Raw genomic sequence first — 18,374 nt, forward strand, 5'->3', positions numbered from 1 at the left:
TGGAGAAGGGAACAGCAATCCACTCTAGTATTCTTGCCTACAGAATCCCACAGACAGACCATTGTGTCACAAAGAGTCGGACAGGACTGAACAACTTGCATTTTCACTTTCACCCACAGTAAGAAACAGTACATTGGAAGACTAGATAACCCATTTGTTCTTTTTTATTCCCTCAAAATATCTATGCAGCATTTCATCAGCACTACTGTTCAAATTAGTGGCATAGGCTAGCTTGAAGTAAATGCCAGAATATCAAGATAAATTCTAAACACAGAATAGCATCTTGAACATTCTGGGTATGTACTTAGATATATTTTCATGTGTAAAAGAAAGGCCAGTTTTTAATAAGAACATACTCCCTTTTATGAGATTTTAAAGCATTTAAAACATCTGTAAATAAATTGTTTGTTTTTAAAAAGTCAGTTTATTTTAAAACAGTGAAAAAAAAAGTGAAAAAAGTAAGCCAAAGCAGTGACTGCATTTTATTAGCTCCCACATATTTTCAGTTACCCAATGGGCATTGGAGTCTCAAAAAAACATGAATTTGAGCTGAGGCATGCTTATCATGAATTATTTTGCCCTCCCAAGGTGAAGTAAATGTAAAAGCTGACTTGTATCATCTTCTCTGGGTTTTGCTTCACACTAACATGCAGTCTTGCTCTAGCTTCTAAAATCAGAACCTATTGTAGGTGGCGCTAGAGGCAAAGAACTCGCCTGCAACTGTTGGAGACACTGAAGACATGGGTTTGATCCCTGGGTCAGGAAGATCCTGTGGAGTAGGAAATGACAACCCACTCCAGTATTCTGGCCTGGAGAATCCCATGAACAGAAGAGCCTGGCGGACTACAGTCCATAGGATCACAAACGGACACAACCGAAGCAACTTAACACACACATACACGTTGTATACAGATTGCCAGGAGAAATATCAGTAACCTCAGATATGCAGAAGACAACATCCTTATGGCAGAAAGTAAGAGAAACTAAAGAGCCTCTTGATGAAGGTGAAAGAGGAGAGTGAAAATGTTGGCTTAAAACTCAACACTGTGGTATTGTTTCCTTACAGTGACAAAAAAAAAAAAAAAAAAAGGAATATGATACCATTTTGTGAGAATGTTGAAAAACAGAGGTATTGCCATACATTGTTTTAATTGGGTATTTCGTATGATTCCATTCTCTCTCTCTCTGGCTGCACTGTACGGCTTGTGGGATCTTAGTTCCCTGACCAGGGATTGAACCCAGGCCCTAGCAGTGAGAGTGTGGAGTTGTAACCACTAGACCACGAGGAATGTGGTCTTTTTTCTTTCTTAGCACATCAGTTATACTTAAAAATTTTGATTTTCATGATTGCTTTTGAGTTTGGAATATATATTTACATCCAAGTCCACTTTCAAACAATACTGTAAACACTTCATAGGTAGTGGGAGTACCATAACAAAATAATCCTGATTCCCCCTCCTATCTTTTGTATCATTTTGTTATTCATTGTACTTATACATAAGCATGGACAGACACACGCATAACTAAACACATTGTTGGTATTATTTTGAACAAATTTTTTCCTATTAGATCAATGAAGAAAAAGAAAAATTTTAAAGTATTCCATATGGCTTAAAGCTCAATATTCAGAAAACTAAGATCATGGCATTCGGTCCTGTCACTTCATTGCAAATAGATGGGGAGACAGTGGAAACAGTGGCCAACTTTATTTTTCTGGGCTCCAAAATCACTGCAGATGGTGATTGCAGCCATAAAATTAAAAGACACTTACTCTTTGGAAGGAAAGTTATGACCAACCTAGATAGCATATTAAAAGGCAGAGACATTACTTTGCCAACAAAGGTCCATCTAGTCAAGGCTATGGTTTTTCCAGTGGTCATGTATGGATATGAGAGTTGGAGTATAAAGAAAGCTGAGCACTGAAGAATTGATGCTTTTGAACTGTGGTGTTGGAGAAGACTCTTGAGAGTCCCTTGGACTGCAAGGAAATCCAACCAGTCCTTCTTAAAGGAGATCAGCCCTGGGTGTTTATTGGAAGTACTGATGCTGAAGCTGAAACTCCAATCCTTTGGCCACCTGATGCGAAGAGCTGACTCATTTGAAAAGACCCTGATGCTGGGCAAGACTGAGGGCAGGAGGAGAAGGGGACGACAGAGGATGAGATGGTTAGGTGGCATCACTGACTCAGTGGACATGGGTTTGTGTGAACTCCAGAAGTTGGTGATGGACAGGGAGGCCTGGCGTGCTGCAGTTCATGGGGTCACAAAGAGTCAGACACAACTGAGCAACTGAACTGAACTAAACTGATATTCCTTCTCTGATGATCTCTTTCTTAATGTAGATCTGAATTTCTGCCCTACCTGATTTTTCTTCTCTCTAAAGAACTTCTTTAACTTTTTTTTTGTAGTGCAGATCTACTAGCAGCAAATTTCTCAATTTTTGTTTGTCTGATAAAGTATTTCTGCATTTTTGTTGGGTACAGAATTCTAAGTTGTTATTTTTTACTCTTAATGCTTCAAGTATTTCTTTCCATTTCTTTTTGCTTGTTTGGTTTCTTAGGAGAAGTTGGATATAATTAATGTTTTTCCCCTACTCTGGTTTCTTTCAGAATCTTTTCTTTATCTTTGATGCTTCTATGATTCATAAAAAAAAAAAAAAGTTTCTTGGCATTCATCCTGCTTGATGTTATTTGAGTTCTTGGATCTGTGATTTGGTGTCTGACATTAATTTGGGGAAGTTATTAGTCTTTATTATTTTCAATATGTCCTCTTGTACTTTCTCTTTATTCTCCTAATATTCCCATCACACATACATTATAGCCTCTGTGGTTTTACTACAGTCCTTGGATATTCTGTTCTGTTTTGGCAGGTTTTTCTCTTTTCTTTGCAGTTTTAAAGGCTCCCATTGCTATATCCTCAAGCTCAAAGATGATCTCTTTGTTCATGTCTAACGCACTGTTAGGTTGATTAAAGGCATTCGTCATTTCTGATATAGTGTTTTTGATCTTCAGTATTTATTTTTGGTTCTTTCTCAGGATTAAATCTCTCTGCTTACATACTTCATTCTGATTCTGGTTCTATGAGTTCACATTGTGTTTTGTGACATTTAGTATACCTTGTAACTTTTTCTTGATAACCTGACATGATATGCTAGGTAAAAGGAACTGTTGTAAGGAGACCTTTAGAACTATGCTCGTAAGGTATCAGGGGAGGGGAAACACAGTCCTATGATTAGGTCTCAGTCTTTCTGTGAGCCTATGCCACTGGACTGTGAATTTCATGAGAATCTCTGTTCTTCCCCCCCCTCTTGGGTGAGGCAGAATGGCTAGAGGGAACTGAAGTTGAGCATTTCCCTTCCTTCCTTACCCCTGCCCCCAGTAGGCTCTGATAATATCTCAGCAGATTAGGCTCTGGTTAAACAGTTTTCCCTGACGGCAGGTCTTGACAAAAAGAACAGAATGATATGGCATATTTCAAACTGGTTCCTTTTTCCATCTTCATACTGGAAGCATGAAGGGATTTTTCTCAGATATTTGCTGTGGGAACTTGGTTGAGCTCTTGGTTGAACAACACCGTGGGTGCTCCTGTTCCCTGGAGTTTTTAACTCTCAGACTTGCCCATGCTGAGGCTCCAGCAATTCACAATTATACTTCAGGTTCTCCTACCCTGACACTGGTTTCTGGTTCATTTTCTCCTTAGGCAGGAGTCTGCTCTGATAAACTGTGACTCCCTATATTCAATTGTCTTTCTGATCTTGTGTCCTCAGTTTTCTATTTTTCAATCTGTCAGCTTTTTACTCATTGTTAGGATGGAGTGGTGACTTCCAGGCTCCCTACATGTGAAACTGGAAGTCCTCATATATTATTGAGGAAAGTATATAGCGGTATTTCTATGGAAGACAGCTGACAAAATCTATTAAAATTACAAATTAACATATCCTTTAACCCCAAATTTTTACTTATGAATTTATGTCATAGATTTATTGATATATATATATATATATATGAAATGACATATATAAAAGGTTATTCATTGCACCACAGTTGTATTAGCAAAAGATTAGAAGCAACTTGATATTCATCAACTGAGAGCTTGTCATGTCCACATATTCATGGGATGGAAAACTGAGCAGCCATACATATGAAACTGCTAACACCAGTTGCTTGAGTAGAAGGGAACCATAACAGAAGGTAGATGTTTCATTATTCACTCACTTGTGTCTCTTGAGTGTTGAATCACCTGAATTTACAAGCTTAAAAATAAATAACTGAGTAGACCCCTGCTCCCCAAGCCCTCTGAACCTGCCTTCCCTGGTTCCCCAAGGACCTTAAACCTGAGATGGACATGTCTCAATTCAGTTCAGTCACTCAGTCGTGTCTGACTCTTTGCAAGCCCATGAATCGCAGCACGCCAGGCCTCCCTGTCCATCACCAACTCCCAGAGTGTACTCAAACTCGTCTAGGGTGACTCATACTCACTCTGGATATCCAGCTATTATGTTGGTGCAAAAGTAATTGTGGTTTTGCATTGTTGAACTTTGCCATTTGATATTGGAGTACATTCTTAAATAAATGTGGTTACATTATGCATCAAAAACAAAACAAAACAACAACAAAAACTCAATATTCAAAAAATAAAGATCATGGCATCTTGGTCCTATCACTTCATGGCAAGTAGATGGGGAAACAATGCAAACAGTGACAAACTTTATTTTCTTGGGTTGCAAAATCACTGCAAATGGTGACTACAGCCATGAAATTAAGAGATGCTTGCTCCTTAGAAGGAAAGCTATGACAAACCCAGACAGTATATTAAAGAGACATTACTTTGCCAACAAAGATCTGTCTAGTCAAAGCTATTGTTTTTCCAGTAGACACATATGGATGTGAGAGTTGAACCATAAAGAAGGCTAAGCACAGAAGCATTGATGCTCTTGAATTGTGGTGTTGGAGAAAACTCTTGAGAGTCCCTTGGACTGAAAGGAGATCAAACCAATCAATCTTTAAGGAAATCAATCCTGAATATTCACTGTAGGGACTGATACTGAGGCTGAATGAATCTCCAAAACTTTTGCCACCTGATGCGAAGAGCTGACTCACTGGAAAAGACCCTGATGCTGGAAAAGATTGAAGGCAAGATAAGAAGGGGATGACAGAGGATGAGATAGTTGGATGGCATCTCTGACTCAGTGGACATGAGTTCGAGCAAGCTTCAGTAGATTGTGAGGGCCACGGAGGCCTGCGTGTTGCAGTCCATGGGGTAGCAAAGAGTTGGACACAACTGACGAATGAACAACAACACACATTGTATAGCACAGGCTTCCTAGGTGGCACTAGGAACAACCTGCCTGCCAACGCAGGAGATATGAGACATGGGTTTGATCCCTGGGTTGGGAAGATCACCCGGAGGAGGGCATCACAATCCACTCCAGTTTTCATGCCTAGAGCATCCCATGGACAAAGGAGTCTGGCAGGCTGCAGTCCATAGGTTTACAGAGAGCCAGACACAGCTGAAGTGACTTAGCACATTGTATAGTTCAGGGAGCTTTACTTAATGCTCTGTGGTTACCTGAATGGGAAGAAGATTCACAGAGGTAGAGATATATGTACATGATTGGCTGACTCATTTTGCTGTACAGTAGAAACAACACAACATTGTAAAGCATCTATACCCCAACAAAGATCATTTTATAAAAATTAAAGAAAGTGGGGTGGGATGGGGAATGTCAACCATTAGGTGTGCTAAGATGCTCAGCCGTATCTGACTCTTTGTGACCCCATGGACTGTAGCCCTCTGGGCTCCTCTGTCCATGGGATTTCACAGGCATGAATACTGGAGTGGGTTGCCATTTTTTTCTCCAGGGGATCTCTCCAACCCAGGGATCAAACTGGGTCTCACATCTCCTGCATTAGCAGGCGAGTAATTTACCACTAGCACCACCAAGAAGCCTCACGTCAACCATTAGGTGGTCCCTACACTCAACTCACAGCGGAGGGCAAGTTCACTACTCACTATCCATCTGTGCTTGAGTGTATGTGAGTCAAACTCTTAGAAAGTTCTTATTTCTCCTTGCAAAATCCTTCTCATCTCCAAATTATGACATTATGCTTGATAAAACCCTTCTCTTCCAAGCTCCATTCTACCTATAGGTCATCCTGTGTATTTTATGATATTTTTATCATGTTTTATAAAGTATTTCCAAAAATGTAATGACTAACATAAGATGTTGTATTTGAATCTCACTTTACCAATTAAATTTTTAAGTCTATTCTCTCACTAGTCTTACTGAAAGGGAAATAAGTAAAATGTAGAAGTGTTAGTGACTCAGTCACGTCAGACTCTTTGGGACCCCCTGGACTGTAGCCCACTAATCTGCTCTGCCCATGAAATTGTCTAGGCAAGTATACTGGAGTGGATTGCCATTCCCTTCTCCCGGAGATCTTCCCAGCCCAGAAACTGAACGTGGGTCTCCCATATTGCAGGCAGATTCTTTATAGTCTGAGCTACCAGGGAAGTAAAAAAGTAGAAGAAACTTTAATATTATTTTATTTTAAAAGAAATATCCTCTTTCATGAAACTACCTTTCAAATATGTAACTTATTTCTTTTTTGATCAGCAAATAGATTAAAGGATGCTATAAGTTATCAGTCTTTGCCTTTTTTACAAAAGTACTTTAAGAAATAAAATTTGTCCAAGAACCTCAATTCTTTTCTGATTCTAAAATATATGTTTGGGGTATTTAATTGGAAATTAGAAAGGAAACAGAAGTTTAAAAGATTAGAAAATAAGTACTGTTCAAACTTAAATAGATATGCAAACATAATAGTAACTTTTCTTTCAAAGCCTAAAGGATAATTATGTAGTCAATATGCTTATCACAATTCCCAATGTTTTGGTTTGTGTTTGAATTTTTTTGCCCTCCCACAGAAAATGAGGTTTGTTTTCAGTCCCCTCTGTTAGCATTAGTTTCTACAGCTGTTTAACAAATCACCACAAACTAAGAGGCTTGAAATAGTAGCACTATATTGTCACAGTTTTTCAGGTGGGCTACACCAGATTGTCTGCTGGGAGTCTCACAGGCTGAAATCAAGGTGTTAGCTGATTCGGTTTTTATTTTTATCCTGAGGTTCTGGGGCTCTGTGGGGGAGTTCTTTCAGCTTGTTGGCAGAATGCAGCCCCAAGCTTTTGTAGAACTGAGATCCCAGTTCTACAAATGCTGCTCTGAGGTGGAGGTGGAGACTCAGCCCTGAGCGGCTGCTCCCAGGTCTCTCTGCTGAAGATGCCCCCATGCTCTTCAACTTCAGCAACAAAATATCTCTTTTATCAAATCTTTCTCAACTTCACAACTCTACTTTCACTATAACTACACCTGTCAGTGGGGCATCCCTGGTGGCTCAGTGGGAAAGGCTCTGCTTGAAACATGTTAACGCAGGAGACTCTGGTTTGATCCCTGGATTGGGATGATCCCCTGGAGAAGGAAACGGCAACCCACTCCAGTATTCTTGCCTGGGAAATCCCACAGTCAGAGGAGCCTGGTGGGTTATAGTCCAGGGGATCACAAAGAGTCGGACATGACTGACACTTTGTGGACAAAAGTCCATATAGCCAAAGTTATGGTCTTTCCAGTAGTCACGTAATGATGTCACATAAAGAAGGCTGAATATTCACTGGAAGGCTGTTGCTTATATTTCTGTTATTGTAATTCTCCAAGCCAGGCTTCAGCAATACGTGAACTGTGAACTTACAGATGTTCAAGCTGGTTTTAGAAAAGGCAAAGGAACTAGAGATCAAATTGCCAATATTTGCTGGATCATCGAAAAAGCAAGAGAGTTCCAGAAAAACATCTATTTCTGCTTTATTGACTACGCTAAAGCCTTCGACTGTGTGGATCACAATAAACTGTGGGAAATTCTGAAAGAGACGGGTATACCAGAGCACCTGACCTGCCTCTTGAGAAACCTATATGCAGGTCAGGAAGCAATTGGACATGGAACAGTAGACTGGTTCCAAACAGGAAAAGGAGTGTGTCAAGGCTGGATATTGTCACGCTGCTTATTTAATTTATATGCAGAGTACATCATGAGAAACGCTGGGCTGGAAGAAGCACAAGCTGGAATCAAGATTGCCAGGAGAAATATCAATAACCTCATATATGCAGATGACACCACCCTTATGGCAGAAAGTGAAGAGGAACTAAAAAGCCTCTTGATGAAAGTGAAAGAGGAGAGTGAAAAAGGTGGCTTAAAGCTTAACATTCAGAACACTAAGATCATGGCATCTGGTCCCATCACCTCATGGCAAATAGATGGGGAGACAGTGGAAACAGTGTCAGACTTTAATTTTGGGGGCTCCAAAATCACTGCAGATGGTGATTGCAGCCGTGAAATTAAAAGACGCTTACTCCTTGGAAGGAAAGTTATGACCAACCTAGATAGCATATTAAAAAGCAGAGACATTATTTTGCCAACAAAGGTCCATCTGGTCAAGGCTATGGTTTTTCCAGTGGTCATGTATGGATATGAGAGTTGGACTATGAAGAAAGCTGAGCACTGAAAAATTGATACTTTTGAACTGTGGTGTTGGAGAAGACTCTTGAGAGTCCCTTGGACTGTAAGGAGATCCAACCAGTCCATCCTAAAGGAGATCAGTCCTGGGTGTTTATTGGAAGGACTGATGCTGAAGCTGAAACTCCAATCCTTTGGCCACCTGATGCGAAGAGCTGACTCATTGGAAAAAACCCTGATGCTGGGAGGGATTGGGGGCAGGAGGAAAAGGGGACGACAGAGGATGAGATGTTTGGATGGCATCACCAACTCGATGGATATGGGTTTGAGTAAACTCTGGGAGTTTGTGATGGACAGGGAGGCCTGGCATGCTGCGATTCACGGGGTCGCAAAGAGTCGGACATGACTGAGCGACTGAACTGACTGAACTGAACTGAATCATCTTAACACTACTTGCTCTAAGATAGTTGTATGTGAATAAATAGCCACACACAGGTTAAATTGGTATCTACCATTTTTTAGCTTTATTGAGATAATTGACATATAACATTTTGTAAAGTGTAAAATGTACAATGTGATGCCTTGATACTCATACTAATAAATGATTACCACAGATGGGTTAGTTAATAACTTCATCATCTCAAATGGTTATCATTTCATTTTTGTGGTGAAATCTCTCAAGATCTACTGTCTTAGCAACAGTTAAATATATATTACCATATTGTTAACTATAGTCACCATGCTGTACATTAGATCTCCAGATATATTAACCTTATAAGAGGGAATTTGGTACCCTTTTGACTGACAGCTTCCCACACAAACTCCCACCACTCACCATTTTCTGGCAAACACCCTTCTACTCTCTGTCTCTGTGAGTTGGTGTTTTTAGACTTTACAAGAACATGATACCATGGAGTGTTTGTTTTCTCTATCTAGCTTGTTTCACTTAGTATAATATAATGTCTCCAAGTTTCAGCCCTATTTGCACAAATGTCAGAATTCCTTCTTTCTCATGGTTCCACTGTGTTCATGTGTATATACATATCACATCTTCTTTAACTATTCATCTGTTGGTAGATGGATTGTTTCCATTTTTTGACTATTGTGAATCATGTTGTCTCAAACATGGGGGTGTAGATACCTCCTGAGATCCTGATTCACTTTCACTTTGATATATACCCAGAAGTGAAATTGTCAGGTCTTTGAAATTGTAGAATTTGTTGAAATTCAGAAGTTGAAATTGTTGGTTGTTCCATTTCGATTTTTTTTTGAGGAACTTTCATACTGTCCCACGATATATTCCCATCAACGGTGCATAAGATTTCCCTTTAATCCACACCCTCATCAGTTGTTTGTTATCTTTTGTCTTGTTGGTGATAGCCATTCTCACAGATAGGAGGTGATATATTACTGTGGGTTTAATTTGCATTTTTGATGATTAGTGATGTTACACATCTTTCCACATACCTGATGACTATTTACATGTCTTCTTTAGAAGAATGTCTCACCTTTCTCACTTAGATTTTTTTTTTTTTTTTGGCTATTGAGTTGTATGAATTCCTTGATATTTTAAATGTTGACTCCATATCCTATTCTCTCATGGCCTGAAGCATCATGTGAGAAATCTGTTGCTAGTCTTATGGTATTTTCTTTTTGAATTATAACATTTCTTTTTCTTAAGATTCTCCTTGCTTTTCCTTTTAATCACATTTTATTATAGTGTGTCTTGAAAAAAATCTCTAACTTGCATTTTTTGGTGACCCATGACCTTCCTAAACTTGGATATGCAGATCTCGCCATACATTTGAGAAGTTCTCACCCTTTATTTATTTAAAAAGTTTTCCTCCCCCTTCTTCTTCTTGTCTCCTTTTAAGTCTCCAATACTTTGATGGTTGTTTCTTTTTGAGGTTATTCAGTACATCACTTCCACTTCCACTTGTCCATTCTTTTTCTTTTGTTCTCCTCTTACTGGACAATTTCAAAGTTCTTGTCCTCTAATTCACAGATTTTTAAAATTCCTATTGATCTCTTCTGTTGTTGATTTTTCTCTATTTCATTTTTCATTTAATCTATTCATTTTTAGCTCCAGAATTTCATTTCTTATGAAACCTCTTTGTTAAACTTCTCATTTTATTCAGATATTATATTCCTAATTTCAATAAACTATCTTCCTGTATTTTCTTCTAGCTGTTTTTAATTCTTTAGAATAGCTATTTTTAATTCTATGTTGATGTATTTAGGGACAATAATTGTGATCCATTAGTGGAGCCAAGGTTCCTTGATTTTTTCGATTTCTTGAAGTCTTGAGATGTGGTCTTCGCATATGCAGTAATAACTACCTCCCCCAATCTTTAAGGACTTTCATGGTGGCTCAGATGGTAAAGACTCCACCTGCAATGCAGGAGACCCAGGTTCAATCCCTGTGTCAGGAAGACTCCCTGAAAAAAGGAAATGCAACCCACTCTAGTCTTCTTGCCCGGAGAATTCTATGAACAGAGGAGCTTGGCAGGCTACAGTCCATGGGGTCCCAAAGAGTTGGACACAACTGAGGAACTAATACTTTCTGGTCTTTAAGGACTGATTTTGGGAGAGAAATATCCTCTACCAGCCCTGATAGGGATGCTGAGGCTTTTACAGACTTTCTGTGGATATGTCTGCTTCACAATTTCTTGCTCCCTCTTGTGGCAACATTCTTAGATTTGTATGTCTTCCCTTAATCATGCAACACTTAAGGGCAAGCGCTGACAGCCTCTCTTTGCTTTCTCCAGAGTGCCCTAAAGTTAAGCTCTGTGATCTCTTCCTGGGCCACATAGTCAGGCTGACTTTCTGCAAGTGGTCAACAGCCATTTGCCAAAGGACAGTTTTATGCGTGTGCACAGAGAGCCAGCCACAGGATGGGGTGAGTAGAGGGGTGAGTGGTGTATCATGCTGGGAGTGCCTGCGAGCCCTGTGAGGGAACCAGGAGGCGGGGCATCCTCAGAGGCTCATGGACTGCCTCTTGATGGAGGCTGTGATACCATTGGTGGGATCCATGTCCCTTGAATGCTCTTTGATGGTCCTCCTTGCTGCTTTCCAGGCCTTTTCCAGGGCCCCCATTCATAAAGCTCACTTCTCAGTGCTCCAGGAGGGGCGAGAGATACTTGGGCTTCTTTTGCTAAGTCATGCACAGATGGGACAACCAGGCATTTACCCACCTGCTCTCACTTCCCCCCAAGGATAACTCATGTCTTGAAAAGGTCTCACTTGGAAGTCAGTTGGGCCACCTCAGGGAAGGGAATGACCCAGGTAAAGTCAAACAGCCCCTTTTACCCCCTTCAATGTATTCAGTCCCAGGTGTTTTTATCCCAGTGATGTACTAGAACTTCTTTGCTGGAAACCTTGATTTAGACTCTCAGCCATGGGTGATTGTATAAGACCTTCTCCCAGGGCCTCCCAAGACAGGTGCTGACAGGGGCTGGAGCCAATTCACTGCAACTGTAGGACCCGACCCACAGTTGTGACTGAGGTCTGTGTGCCTATTCCGCCATGCATAGGTAGGTGAGATTCCTCCCAGATCCTTTGGCACATGATGTGGACTCCATAGCTCCCACTAAGGCATTTTTGTCTGAGGATGGATGCCAAATCTTTGTTGTTGAGGATGGATGCTGTCTATGATGATGTCTTAGTCTTGCTGATGTCACTCCAGCATCTTTAGTTGAGATACTGGTGTTCTGCTTGGAACCTGACCTAGCACTGGGGACCCCCTAATATGTATAGAAATTAATTCCATTTGTTATTTTCTGTACAAATATCAAAAGTGGTCAGCTGGCATGTGAATATTTGTCAACAGAAATTAATATTTCATCAGATTCTGTTTTTGTTTGATTGCTTGTTCTTTTTCTTCCTTGTTAACATTTAGTCATTCCAGCCTGGCAGTTTACACATTTATATATCTTTGTGGTTGTTGTTTAATTGCTAAGTCATGTCAACTTTTTTGTGACACCATGAAGTGCGCCTGCCAGGCTCCCTCTCCATGAAATTTCCCAGGCGAGAATACTGGAGTGGGTTGCCATTTCCTTCTCCAGAAAGGAAAGATCGTTCCAGGGGATCTTCCTGACTCAGGAATTGAACCTGTTTGTCCTGCATTGGCAGGTGGATTCTTTAGCACTGAGTCATTATGTATTTTCAGCAAATTCTAATCGACTTGAAATAATTCTCTTAATTTCAGCTATATATCTATACTGTCCCAAAGGAGGGAGAAAATGTATGCCTCCACACTTTCCTTATAGTCAGCCTCAATAGAACTTGTTCAAATGGCAGCATGATCCACCTGTAGTTTTGTTTAAAAGTGGTTTTAGCTTGATTTTAACATACCTTGTCTATTTAAAAATATGTTAATTAAAAAGTTTATTAAAAGGTTTAAAATGCTGTTATTCAATCAAAGAAAAATAAAAATGTGATCATCACTAGATTATGGGAGATATAGTAAATTAAAATTAAATATGATATCCTGGCATTAATTGCAGTTAAAATGTTAGAGTTGCCTTTTTTTTTTTTTTAACATACTCAGAGATAAGTTACTCAAAAATAAATTTCCTGCCTACTTGCATGAAGATAGCTTTAAGGGAAATTGCATTCCTGTTGGTTATGCCTGAATATATTTCACAGTCAGAATTTCAATTACTAAGGACCTTACATTAGTGAGCCAGGAGAAATCTGTCAGTAAAAATAAATAAATAAATAAGTCAGTAGACTAAAAGTATGTCTTGTCTTGTGCTTCTTCTATGTATGGGAAGAATCAATTTGCTTTCATCGTAATCCCAAATAGAAGGAGCAATTGACTTTGGGGAAATCCTGTAAAATTTATTGCTGACAGCATGTTAGAGAGTACTTTCTAAGGATGACAGAACACATGAATTGATTTTGCTTCCAGTGACACTGGGATAACTGATTCTCTCAATCACATAACAGAGCTCTGGGGTTTGTCACTTTTTCCTGCAGTTTAAAAGGTTCATATCAAATAAGTGGGAGGATAGTCTGAAAGGAAATATCTATTGTGGTACTTAATTAATATGATATCTCCAACTGCCATTGCTCACATATAGATGCTTTACAGAGAGTTACTTGATTAAGTATATAAGAAAGGAAATGTTGACTTAAATATAATAAGATTAAATATGTTTAATATTAATTAAATATGTTATATATTAATATACTTAAATATAGCAAGATTTAAACATTAGCAAATACATTAAAAGATAAAGTAATGTACTCCAAAAACCTTAATTAAAACTCAGTTTAAGAAAAAGACAATTTAGAGACACTCTCTTATTTAGAAATATATATATTACCTTATGCATCAACTTTAGCATTTATAATATAAAAATGCATATAGTTATCAAATACAGAGGCTGGCTTTGGAAGACTGCAGGGAATTCTTCTTGAGTAACTAATATACAGCTTGCGACCTTCACAGAATATTTGTGAGGTGTAAGTTCACAGAGAATGTGTGAGGTATATGATACATAAGGCGTACAAAAGCATATGTTTTGTATGGGCCTCCCCAGTGGCTCAGCGGTAAAGAATCCGCCTTCAGTGCAGGAGATGCAAGAGATATGGGTTTGATCCCTGGATCAGAAAGATTCCCTGGAGGAGAAATAGTAACTCATTCCAGTATTCTTGCCTGGAAAATCCCATGAACAGAGGAGCCTGGTGGGCTTCAGTCCATAGGTTCGCAAAGAGTTTGACCCAACTAAAGAGACTCTGAGCATGCACACACACACACATGTTTTTGTATATTTTACATTGAAACATATATACACATGCATGTATATTGACATGTATGCACATATACATGTACAGGCATACATCAGAGATATTGAGGGTTCAGTTTCAGACAACAACAATAAAACAAATACCACAATAAACTACAGTATACATAGAAATCATATTTACAGTGTATTGTAGTTTAAAAAGACCCTGATGCTGGGAAGGATTGAGGGCAGAAGCAGTAGGTAGCGACAGAGGCCCAGATGGTTGGATGGCATCCTCGACTCAAGGGACGTGAATTTGAGCAAACTCTGAGAGACGGTGAAAGAGAAGGAGGCCTGATGTGCTTCAGTCCATGGGGTCGCAAAGAGCTGGACACAACTTAGTGACTGAACAACAACAAGTGTGAAATAGCATCATGTCTAAAAAATGTTTAAACCTTAATTTAAAATAAGGGACTCCCCCAGTGGCTCAGAAGGTAAAGCAACTGCCTACAATGTGGGAGACCTGGGTTCAATCCCTGGGTCAGGAAGATCCCCTGGAGAAGGAAATGGCAACCACCCCAGTACTCTTGCTTGGAAAATCCCATGGACTGAGGAGAGTGGTAGGCTACAGTCCACAGGGTCTCAAAGAGTCAGACACGATGGAGTGACTTCACTTTCACTTTAATTTAAAAATACTTTTTAAGTGCTAAAAATGCTAATCATCTTCCAAGCCTTCAGTGAGTCATATTGTTTAGTTGCTAAGTCACGTCCAACTCTTTGTGACCCCATGGACTGTAGCCTTCCAGTCTCCTCTGTCCATGGAATTCTCCAAGCAAGAATATTGGAGTAGGTTGCCAATTCCTTCTCCAGAGGATGTTCCTGGCTCAGAGATCAAACCAGCATTTCCAGAATTACAGCCAGATTCTTTTCCACTGAGCTAACAGGAAAGCCCCTCAGTGAGTCATAGTGGTAAAATTGAAGATCACAGAGCAGCATAGCAAGTATAATAATAATAAAAAGTTTTAAATGGTGTGTGAATTACCACATGTGACACAGGGACATGAAGAGAGCAGACTCTTTTGGCAAAATGACATCCATCGACTTGCTCTACTCAGGATTGCCACAAGCCTTTATATCTAAGGAGCCCAAGAAATCAAAGCACACGAGGATGAGATATGCCTGTGATTAATTTCATATGTGCACATGTAACTTAAATATTATAAAGTATTTTCAAATACATAGGATGTAAGGGGGAGTTTTTTTAAGCTGCGCAAGATCAAAAGCCCCAGAACATTAGAAATGTTTGGTAACTTCTTTTCCTCCTCTCACATATGCCTCCACCATCTCCAAAAAAACCCTCATGTGAATCAAAACCAAGATTAAAATACACACGTTCTATTTTTAAAGGCCTGTGTAACAGATTGCAAGTTAGCCTCTCCTATTATTTTAACAATTCCGCTGAGGACTCTAAGAAAGGCTGAGGAAGAAAAACAATAGGGCCATTTCATCTCCCTCTGAGGAGAAGTAGGAGATGTCTATCATTAATTCCCAAAGGAATGACTCAAGTGTCCTTTGGGGAACATTAAACAGTCAAGCACCTGCCTCCGCTAAGAGAGGTAATGGTCAAAAATGTGGCAGACAGGAACTTCATAGAAAATTTGAAGCATCCTGCCCATCAACCACTTCTGCCAGCCCCTTCTTGGGCAAAGACATGGAATTCTTATCTTCATCTTAAGCCAAGTCAAGGAGGTTTGAAGGTAAGCACAGCAAGTGTGTGCCATGTGTTCACTGGGACTTGAGGACCGCAGGGGCCAGCAGGAGAGGCTACAAAAATATAGCTAAGGCGGCAGAGAGAGAAAGCCAAGTCTATACTTCTAGCAAGATGGATGTGCCCCACAGAGAGCCAACTTTTTCACTCTCCTCTTTCACTTTCATCAAGATGCTCCTTAGTTCTTCTTTGCTTTCTGCCATAAGGATGGTGTCATCTGCATATCTGATGTTATTGATGTTTCTCCTGGTGATTTTCACTCCAGCTTGTGTTTCATCCAGCCTGGAATTTCACATGATGTACTCTGCATATAAGTTAAATAAGCAGAGTCACAATATGCAGCCTTGACGTCCTCCTTTCCCGATTTGGAACCAGTCTGTTGTTCCATGTCCAGTTCTAATTGTTGCTTTTTGACCTGCATACAGATTTCTCAGGAGGCAGATCAGGTAGTCTGGTGTTCCCATCTCTTGAAGAGTTTTCCACAGTTTGTTGTGATCCACACAGTCAAAGGCTTTAGAGTAGTCAATAAAGGAGAAGTTGATGCTTTTCTGGAACTCTCTTGCTTTTTTCATGATCCAACGGAAGTTAGAAATTTGATCTCTGGTTCCTCTGCCTTTTCTAAATCCAGCTTGAACATCTGGAAGTTCATGGTTCACGTACTGTTGAAACCTGGCTTGGAGAATTTTGAGCATTACTTTGCTAGCATGTGAGATGAGTGCAATTGTGCGGTAGTTTGAACATTCTTTGGCATTGCCTTTCTTTGGGATTGGAATGAAAGCTGACCTTTTCCAGTCCTGTGGCCACTGCAGACTTTTCCAAATTTGCTGGTATATTGAGTGCAGCACTTTCACAGCATTGTCTTTTAGGATTTGAAATAGCTCAGCTGGATTTGATTACCTCCACTAGCTTTGTTCACAGTGATGTTTCCTAAGGCCACTTGAATTTGCATTCCAGGATGTCTGGCTCTAGGTGAGTGATCATACCATCATGATTATTTGCGTCTTGAAGATCTTTTCTGTATAGTTCTATGTATTATTGCCACTTCGTCTTAATATGTTCTTCTGTTAGGTCCAAACCATTTCTATCCTTTATTGTACTCATCTTTGCATCAAATAGTCCCTTGGTATTTCTAATTTTCTTGAAGAGATCTCTAGTCTTTCCCAGTCTATTGTTTTCCTCTATTTCTTTTTGATCACTGACGAAGGCTTTCTTATCTCTCCTTGCTGTTTTTTGGAACTCTGCATTCAAATGGGTATATCTTTCCTCTTCTCCTTTGCCTTTAGCTTCTCTTCTTTTCTCAACTATTTGTAAGGCCTCCTCAGACAACCATTTTGTCTTTTTGCCTTTCTTTTTCTTGGGAATGGTCTTGATCACTGCCTCCGATACAATGTCATGAACCTCAGTCCATAGATCCTCAGGCACTCTGTCTATCAGATCTAATTCCTTGAATCTATTTGTCACTGCCACTGTATAATTGTAAGAGATCTGATTTAGGTCATAACTGAGTGATCTATTGGTTTTTCCCTGCTTTCTTCAATTTAAGTCTGAATTTGACAATAAGGAGTTCATGATCTGAGCCACAGTCAGCTCCTGATCTTGTTTTTGCTGATTGTATAGAGCTTCTCCATCTGTGGCTGCAAAATATATTCAATCTGATGTCAGTATTCACCATCTGATGATGTCCTTGTGGAGTTTTCTCTTGTGTTGTTGGAAGAGGGTGTTTGCTATGACCTGTGCATTTTCTTGGCAAAACTCTGTCAGCCTTTACCCTACTTTGTTTTGTTCTCCAAGGACAAATTTGCCTGTTACTCCAGGTGTCTCTTGGCTTCCTACTTTTGCATTCCAGTCCCATATAATGAAAAGGACATCATTTTTGGGTGTTAGTTCTGAAAAGTCTTGTAGGTCTTCATAGAACCATTCAACTTCAGCTTTTTCAGCATTACTGGTCGGAGCATAGATTTGGATTACTGTTATATTGAATGATTTGCCTTGGAAAGGAACAGAGATCATTCTGTCAATTTTGAGATTGCATCCAAGTACTACATTTCAGACTCTTTTGTTGACTATGATGGCTACTCCATTTCTTTTAAGGAATTCTTGGCCACAGTAGTAGATATAATGGTCATCTGAGTTAAATTCACCCATTCCAGTCCATTTTAGTTCACTGATTCCTAAAGTGTCGACGTTCACTCTTGCCATCTCCTGTTTGACCACTTCCAATTTGCCTCGATTCCTGGACCTAACATTCCAGGTTCCTATGCAATATTGCTGTTTACAGCATTGGACTTTACTTTCATCACCAGTCACATCCACAACGGGTGTTGTTTTTGCTCTATAGTGACCTAAATGGGAAGGAAATCCAAAAAGGAGA

At 39.7% G+C, this 18,374-nt stretch overlaps 1 protein-coding gene across 6 annotated transcripts in view; it reads left to right on the forward strand.

Moving 5' to 3' along the window:
• The window catches only part of CDH18 (cadherin 18), a 1,203,920-nt gene that overhangs the window by 1,012,451 nt on the left and 173,095 nt on the right, over nucleotides 1-18,374 (forward strand). Inside the window, exon 1 of one of the 6 annotated variants that reach the window (XM_043887498.1) lies at nucleotides 15,771-15,992. The exons of the other annotated variants lie outside the window; for them this stretch is intronic. The gene's annotated coding sequence lies outside the window, so the exon portion shown is untranslated. Of the gene's footprint in view, nucleotides 1-15,770; nucleotides 15,993-18,374 lie in introns of those variants that run through there. 6 annotated transcript variants of the gene reach the window in all.

The sequence above is a fragment of the Cervus elaphus genome, chromosome 25, assembly GCF_910594005.1.
Source record: "Cervus elaphus chromosome 25, mCerEla1.1, whole genome shotgun sequence".
Taxonomy (NCBI): domain Eukaryota; kingdom Metazoa; phylum Chordata; class Mammalia; order Artiodactyla; family Cervidae; genus Cervus; species Cervus elaphus.